Here is an 8,411-nt window from a genome sequence, read left to right on the forward strand (position 1 = left end):
AGGTATTGATAATGACTTTGTTGCCCTCAGCTGTAGACTCCCTTTATCACGCCAATTTCCTCGTAATTCCTGCTCATTTCGTTCCATTCTCCTGCTAGACCATCTCCTCCATAACTTCCTCGATCTAGCCATTTTCTTCACACACCTGGCTTAGGAAACGTGTTAGACCCAGCAAATTATAACATTACTTTGCACATACCGATGCATGAAATTAGCCTTATCAAACTGCTCACACTTAAACCATACTTGTCCTCAAGTATAAAGACAAGAAAAGAAAAAGAATAAGGCAATTTCAAGCGAGGTTATCTCTTGACCTACTCCTAGACCTAGACTCAAGAAAAACTAAGAAATATAAGAAAATCACACAAACACACAAAACACATATATACATGAGCTAGTTTCAATTTTAGGCATCTGTCCCCACAAGATTAAGGTCATTCCAATAGTTTGCACTCCTCCAAATAGGCCCTTTCCCTTCCTTTACCTAGCCAATCTGTCAGCTTGTCAAGATAGCTCTCTACTTACCTAATTGTTAGGTTCACTCGATCACTCATTCCTCACCAGGGATGTTAGGATCGATTCTCTCTTAAGTTAATGCTACACCACTGAAGCGTTGGGTTATGAGAGTTTTCTCCTTCCTGGGTCAGGCTATCATTATTCCTGTTTTAGACCATTCCCCCCTCTGGACTTCGTCCAGCTTATTCCTCCTCTTTTTTTTTTCTTTTCCCGGACTTCGTCCAGCTAGGACCTCCATTTTTCATTTTTATTTATTTATTAATTTTTTTTCCTGGACTTCGTCCAGCTTATACCGCCTTACCCTGGACTTCGTCCAGCTTATGCCTTCATAACCCAATTCCCCCTTTTTTCTTTCTCCTTCATAGCTCTTCTTCCCTAAGCATTCAGTGGTGGCCCTTAAACATTTGTTAGCTCAAAGTTATCTGAGGTTTATAACTCACTATATAGTAGGGCTTCACAACTAAGTAAGTAGAGGCATTCTCCGTCATTCTCGCTTCATTCAAATTAACTAGGCTCATTTAAGGAAAAAGCTTCTAAGTTGAAATGCCTCCTATCTTCAATTACTTTCACTAAGGGAATCATGCCGTATTAAATCCACTGGCTCATGTGACAATACTTAAAACTAACAGACTCTTAACATGTAATACGGGTAATGCGTTGACTCCTCTCCCCCTCCCACTTCACTCAAGCTTGTCCCTAAGCCATCGTCGTGAAGGGGGGAACAGAGAGATCAATGCAAAACTAAAATCATAAAACTTATCACACTTAGACCAAGCAATGGGCTAAGTGGGAGAAAGACACAGAAAAACATAGAAAAACAAATAAAATAACAGAAAACACGAACTTCTCACACTTAGACCACGCAGTGGGCTAAGTGGGAGAAGATATAACAAGTGATAAACACATATATAACAGGTAGACAATAAAAAAAAGAAAAGAACGAAAAATAAAAGTTACTTGGTCAAGAGACGTTTGATCAATTCTGGGGCTGGCTCTCTCGAGAGCCAGACTGGGGTGGGACTCCGGGGCGGGTCACTTTCACCTTCTTCCTAGCTGGCTGCTCCAGCTCTTCTTCCTTCTGCTCTGGGATTTCCGGTACTGACTTTCTCACGATCAATTTTGATTTTGGTGGGGCTGGAACTTGCACGGGAATGGTCAGGGAGATCATCTGAAGCGACTGCTGTGGTCGCTTGATGGAGGGACTGCTATGGGTGGGCTGCCTGACTTCACTGCTGGACCCAGGAGTTGTCCTCAACTGAGTCAAGGGGAGCGTCTGCTGCATCCACTTCAACATTTTCATTGAAAGCTCCACCGCTTCCGTCATCCTATCATTCTGTTTGGCACATTTCACTGCCAAATCCGCAATATTTCCCCTCAGGGTCTGCACTGCCTCCCGATTTCCCATCAATTCGTTTCTTATCCCACCGAGTTCCTTCATCATATCCTTCCGCATTATCTGCATCTCCTTTTTCATGTTCTGGACTTCCTTCCGCAGCTCCTCGATCTCTTCACTTGGCATGGCCTCTTCTACTTCCTCCGGCTCCGCCTTCACTTTGTCTCCTAAAGAATAGAAGAGAGTTTTGGTGCCTTGAGTCTGCAGCAACCCTTTGTTGAAGAAATAATCAACACTGAACACCTCTGGGGGGTCGCACATGACTACAAGTGGAGCAGCCTTGGCAATTCTCATTTCTATATTCCTCTGGAGGTAAGCGCCGATGAGGTGGCAGGTGTACATATGACGTCCTGGGTTGCTCGTAATCTGGTGGCACGCCTGCGCCATCCAATATCCGAGGTGCACCTTAACACCCTCTGCCATGCACCAAGTGAAGTAGAGATCGGTAGTAGTGAGGGCTGAATTCGCACTGCCCATCAAATTGTAACTGATAAATGTTTGAGCAAAACGGAGGATCCGATCTTCGATGTGAGAGGCTTTGGAGTAGCTGGATTTAAACGCCCCTGATTTAGAGTGCGTGACCAGTTCCCATGCTGTCTGGACCTTGAACCCAGGTGTGTTCTTTGGCATCCCCACCATCCTGTCGTTCCAAGCCCCCTCTTCATCTTCTTCCTTAGTGAACAACCCCATCCGTAGGGACCACTCCCTAATGCTCAACTCGTGCTCCTGATTGAAGAGTCTGAATGTGATGGAATCCGCGTCCAAGTCTGAGGTATTCTTCAAACGAAAAGTGGAGAAAAACTCCCTTGCCAGATCCACTGGTACCCTCTCTTGGCTGTGCTGCAACAGCCACTCAAACCCTATTGCCTGGATATAGGCGCGGAATTCTTTGTCACATGCAATCATCTTGAGTTCCCTCTTGCTATACTGTTTTCCCGACTTGGCCATCTTTCCTACGCTGCATCGTTCCTTGTACACCGCGATTCTTTTCTGGTCGTCAAACTGTCTCATCTCCTCCAGCAAGCTCTTAGTCAGCCAAATCACGGGGCGTCCGGGAATTGGCTCTTCCTCAACCTCCTCAGAGTTATAGCTTGGCTCAGGGATGGGCTCCTCGTGCTCGTCGACAAGGGTTTCCTCGGTCTCAGGGGAAAGGGTCTCCTCGACCTCCTGGACGAAGGGAGCTTTCCTTGACCGGGTAGATGCAGTCGCCGGCGCCTTTCCTTTTCTTGCTTTCTCCTTGGCCAAGCGCGCCTCCGTCTCTGTCGCTTCAGGTATGAAGTCATCAACTTCGTCAAGGAGGCTTCTCCTGGTGCGCCTCCTTTCGGCCCTTTCATCAATCTTGGGCTCACTTGTTTCCTGGTCATCAACCAGGTCCACGATCAATTTTAGCCCTTCCTCGGGCTCCGGTTCCGCCGTCGAATGTAGATTTGACTCCGTCAACAGCTTTTCTGGGGTTTCCCCCTCTTCAATCACCATCGGGGTTGCCCCCTCGATATAGATGGGGTTCTCCCCCCTGACATCTCCTGGAATAGGGGTTTCCCCCTCAGTAGTTGTTTCAAACATAGGGGTTTCCCCCTCAACAGCCTTCTCAAACACATGGGTCTCCCCCTCAGCAATTTCAACAGAAACTGGGGTTTCCCCCTCACGAACTTCAAACACAACAGGGGTTTCCCCCTCACATATCTCAACAGCAATAGGGGTTTCCCCCTCAAGAATTTCATCAGCAGTAGGGGTTTCCCCCTCATACATTTCCCTACCCTCAAGATTAGGGTTCTCCGGTACATTACCTTCTGTCTCCTTCAAGGTCTCGTCATGCGTCTGTTCACCGTCCTCAGATTGCCTGTGTAAAGCCTCCTCTGTCTCCGCTACTTGCGAAACGCCTCTTGCATAAGGTAGTTCCGCGACTTGCGATCTTGTTTCAGAGAGATTTGCCGGTGTTGCGGCCGAATCCGCCAGAATTGGCAGTGATGGTACAGTCGGCGCAGACGGCATCAGACTGGCGGTGAATAGGGCGTACACCTCCTTCGCTTTCTCTATGCTTCCCACTTTCTGTGCTAATTCGGCCAACAAAGTGGGGTCATACTCAGTTCCCTTGGTCGAATCCATCGGTATAGATCTGAAAGAAAACGAAAAGAACTGGGCGATTTTGTTGTTAGGGTTTCGTCTGTCTTTTAGAGAGAGAGTGAATGAAGAGAGAAAGAAGAGCAAACACAATTTTTTTGTCTAATGAGGAATGATGGAGAGAGAAGGACGACGGTTGCCCTTTCTGGTGAAAAGATGGTGCGGTTGCAGGCGTGATGTAAGCAACCATACGTCTCCCATAATTATCGGCCAGAATTTGAAATTCGAAATATCTTTTCCCTCCTTGACTCCTTCCTTCAGATTCTCCTCCTGGCTAATTCCCTCGACCATGCCCTACAAAATAAAGAAAATGAAGGTTCCAGACCCCTTGGAGTCTGGTGCTTCGAAAATATTTTTTTTTTTTAGAGAACAATTAAACTATTTACATGTTGTATTTCCGAGATTCCCTGGTTCAGTTGTGAATTTTCAAAATTATTAACTTACCCCTTGACCCAGGAATTCATCGGAAATTACCCCCGTCCTTTTAGGCAATAATAGGGAGTGTGTGTAGTGAAATCTCGTCCACAACACACAACTCGGAATTATCCCTATAGACTTTCACTCTATGACCGTTTTCAAGGAAAGGAACAGAGTTTGGAGCACTTCCCTGGATCTCCACTGCTCCATTTGCTCGGATGCCAACGATGGTGTATGGGCCGATCCATTTAGACTTCAGTTTCCCTGGCATTAGCTTAAGCCGAGACTGAAAAAGGAGCACCTTCTGTCCCACATGAAGTTCCTTGACCCGGAGGTTTTTATCATGCCATAACTTCGTTCTTTCTTTATACCACATGGCAGACTCAAACGACTCCAGCCGAAGTTCCTCCAACTCTTGCAATTGCAACTTCCTCTCTTCTTCGCATGCTATCGGCTTCATGTTCATTTCCTTCACTGCCCTGTATGCCTTGTGTTCAATTCCTACAGGCAAGTGACACATCTTACCAAACACAAGTCTGTAGGGTGACATTCCAATAGGTGTTTTAAAAGCAGTTCTGTAGGCCCACAATGCGTCCCCGAGTCTTTTGCTCCAGTCTTTCCTTGACGGATTAACTGTTTTCTCCAATATCGCCTTGATCTCGCGATTAGAAATCTCTGCCTGGCCATTAGACTGAGGATGGTAAGGAGTTGACACTCAATGGTGTACATCATATTTCTTCATCAAAGCCTCGATGGTGCGATTACAGAAATGTGTTCCTTGGTCTGAGATGATGGCTCTAGGAACTCCGTATCTGTTGAAAATGTTATCCTTGAGAAATTTTGCCACCTCCTTTGATTCGCAAGTTGTGGTGGCCTTAGCTTCTATCCATTTAGATACATAATCCACTGCAACCAATATGTAGGTATTTCCACAGGATGACGGAAACGGTCCCATAAAGTCCATTCCCCACACATCAAAAATTTCGCACACGATCACTGGGATCAGAGGCATCTCATCTCTCCTTGTAATTCCCCCTGTCTGTTGGCATCTCTCACAACACTGGCAGAATTCGAAAGCATCCTTATTCAATGTTGGCCAATAAAATCCGCTGTCTAGAACCTTCCTCGCTGTTTTCCTTGGCCCAAAGTGGCCTCCACATGCTAACGCGTGGCAATGATTTAACACATCTCTTTGTTCCCATTCGGGAATGCAGCGCCTAATCACTCGATCCGAGCACATTTTCCACAGGTAAGGATCATCCCAAAAATAATATTTGGATTCGCTTCTAATCTTCATCCTCTGGGCCCGGGAAACTTCTTCTGAAACCGGCATCTCTCCTGTGACCAAGTAGTTGGCTAGATCAACAAACCATGGTTCTACATTCAGCGTGCGCTTCCCTTTATCTGATTCCCCTAGACCGGTCAGAGCCAAAACTGCTTCCCAGTCAGGTGGTCTAGGAAATTTCTCCAAAAGGTACAAATGTTCCTCGGGAAAGGCATCGAGTATAGCCTCTTCTGTTTCTCCTTGGAAGATTATGCTCAAATGATCTGCTACCTTATTCTCCGTTCCTCTTTTATCTCGTACTTCCCAATCAAATTCTCGTAAAAGTAACACCCAACGGATTAACCTTGGCTTCGACTCCTTCTTAGCCAGTAAGTACTTTATTGCTGCGTGATCCGTGAAGACTATAACCCTTGACCCAAGAAGGTAGGGTCGGAATTTTTCAAAGGCATACACGATGGCTAACATTTCCTTCTCCGTGGTGTCATAATTCTTCTGAGCTTGATTTAGTGTTTTGGAAGCATAGAAGATCACATAGCTTTTTCCATCAATTTTTTGTCCTAAAACAGCTCCCACAGCGAAATCGCTCGCATCCCACATTATCTCGAAAGGATGGTTCCAGTCTGGTGCCCTGATTATTGGTGCTGATACTAACCTGTCCTTAAGCAGCTGGAACGCCCTCTCATATCCTTCGTCAAAGACGAATTCAACATCATTTTGTAACAACCGAGTGAGTGGTTGCGCGATTTTTGCAAAATCCTTTATGAACCTCCTATAGAACCCTGCATGGCCTAGGAAACCTCTCACCTCTTTTTGATTCGTAGGGTATGGTAATTTTGATATCACATCCACCTTTGCCTTGTCTACCTAGATACCCCTCTCAGAAACCACGTGACCTAGGACAATGCCTTCAGTCACCATGAAGTGGCACTTCTCGAAGTTCAACACTAAATGCTTTTCATGACATCTCTGCAACACTAGATCCAGGCTGGCTAAACAAGCATCAAATGAGTTCCCATAGACGGTGAAATCGTCCATGAATATCTCAATGCATACTTCCAACAGATCCGAAAAAATGCTCATCATACATCGTTGAAAAGTCCCCGGTGCATTACACAATCCAAACGGAATTCTTCGGTATGCATATGTACCAAAAGGGCACGTGAAGGTGGTCTTCTCTTGATCCTCCGGATTAACGTAGATTTGGAATTATCCGCTGTCCGTCAAGGAAACAAAAATACTGTTTGCTTGCCAATCTTTCCAGCATCTGATCAATGAAAGGCAAAGGAAAATGATCCTTCTTTGTGGCTTCATTCAACTTCCTGTAGTCCCCTGTCACTAATCTGGTGGGTACCAATTCATTCTTCTCATTTTTGATGACTTGTATCCCAGACTTCTTTGGCACCATATGGACAGGACTGACCCACTCACTGTCAGGAATGGAGTAAATGATTCCCAGAGCAAGCAACTTCAAAACCTCCTTCAAGACTTCCTCTCGCATGTTTGGGTTCAGCTTCCGTTGTGCATCTCGATGAGCCTTTGCACTTTCTTCCAGACGGATGTGGTGCATGCAAAGATCTGGACTTATTCCCACCAAATCTGAGAGAGTCCATCCTATTGCCTTCTTGTTCCTTTTGATGACCTCTAACAACTCTTTCTCCTGTTCCTTGGTCAAGTTGCTGTTGACTATTACTGGAAATGTCTCGTCCTTCTCCAAGTAAGCGTACTTAAGGCCTGGTGGGAGTGTTTTCAGCTCTTTTTTCGTTCCATTCGTCTCCTGGGGCAAGGGATTTTTTTTCTGAATTTTCTGGTGATGTCTCTTTCCCTGACCCAGGAGATTTTTCCAAACTGGCCACATAAGCCGATCCCTTGGACCTAGCTGATTCCGGGTTCCTGCAGAATTCCATAATGGCCTCCATGAGCTCTTCATCTGTCAATTCCTCTGTGTTCACTGCTGCACACCATCCCACAACTTCTTTGTCAATCGAATGGCTTAACTCCGAGTTATCAATCTGTTCCTGTATCAATTCTGTCTCAAGATATTCTTGGACTAAAGGGTTAATAACATCAATAGCATAGAGATTCTCAACATCTAAAGGTCTTTTCATCCCCTCATCTATGCTAAAGGTATATTTTTCCCCATTATAGTCCAAGCAAATTGTTCCATCAAACACATCGATAATGGTCTTAGCCGTACGCAAAAATGGCCTCCCCAAAAGTACCCCACTAGACTCAGCAGACTCATTATCACTCATCTTGATCACGTAAAAATCAGCAGGATATAGAAACTCATGCACCTTGACTATAATATTTTCCAACACTCCTTCAGGGCAAATGCAAGTTCTATCTGCTAGCTGGATTACTACTCTGGTATCAACCATTCTTACCCCAGTTAACCTTTTATAGATTGAAAGTGGAAAAACATTTATTGACGCCCCTAGATCACACATGGCATGCTCAACCTTGATATCCCCTAAAGAAATGGGTAATGTAAACATACCTGGGTCTGGGTCCGTGCATTTTGAGGGCATCCTTCTTTTTTGTATCACAGCAGACACAGTTTCTCCAATCACAATCTTCCCATCTAGTTTGGTTTTCCCTGCAATGAACTCGTTGATGAACTTACTGAAGGTGGGCATTTTCAAGGCTTGCAAGAATGGCAAGTTGATTTCCAACTTGCTG

The sequence above is a fragment of the Salvia hispanica genome, chromosome 4 (genome assembly GCF_029641045.1).
Source record: "Salvia hispanica isolate PSC_SH4W2 chromosome 4, Shi_PSC_v1, whole genome shotgun sequence".
NCBI classification, from domain to species: Eukaryota; Viridiplantae; Streptophyta; class Magnoliopsida; order Lamiales; family Lamiaceae; genus Salvia; species Salvia hispanica.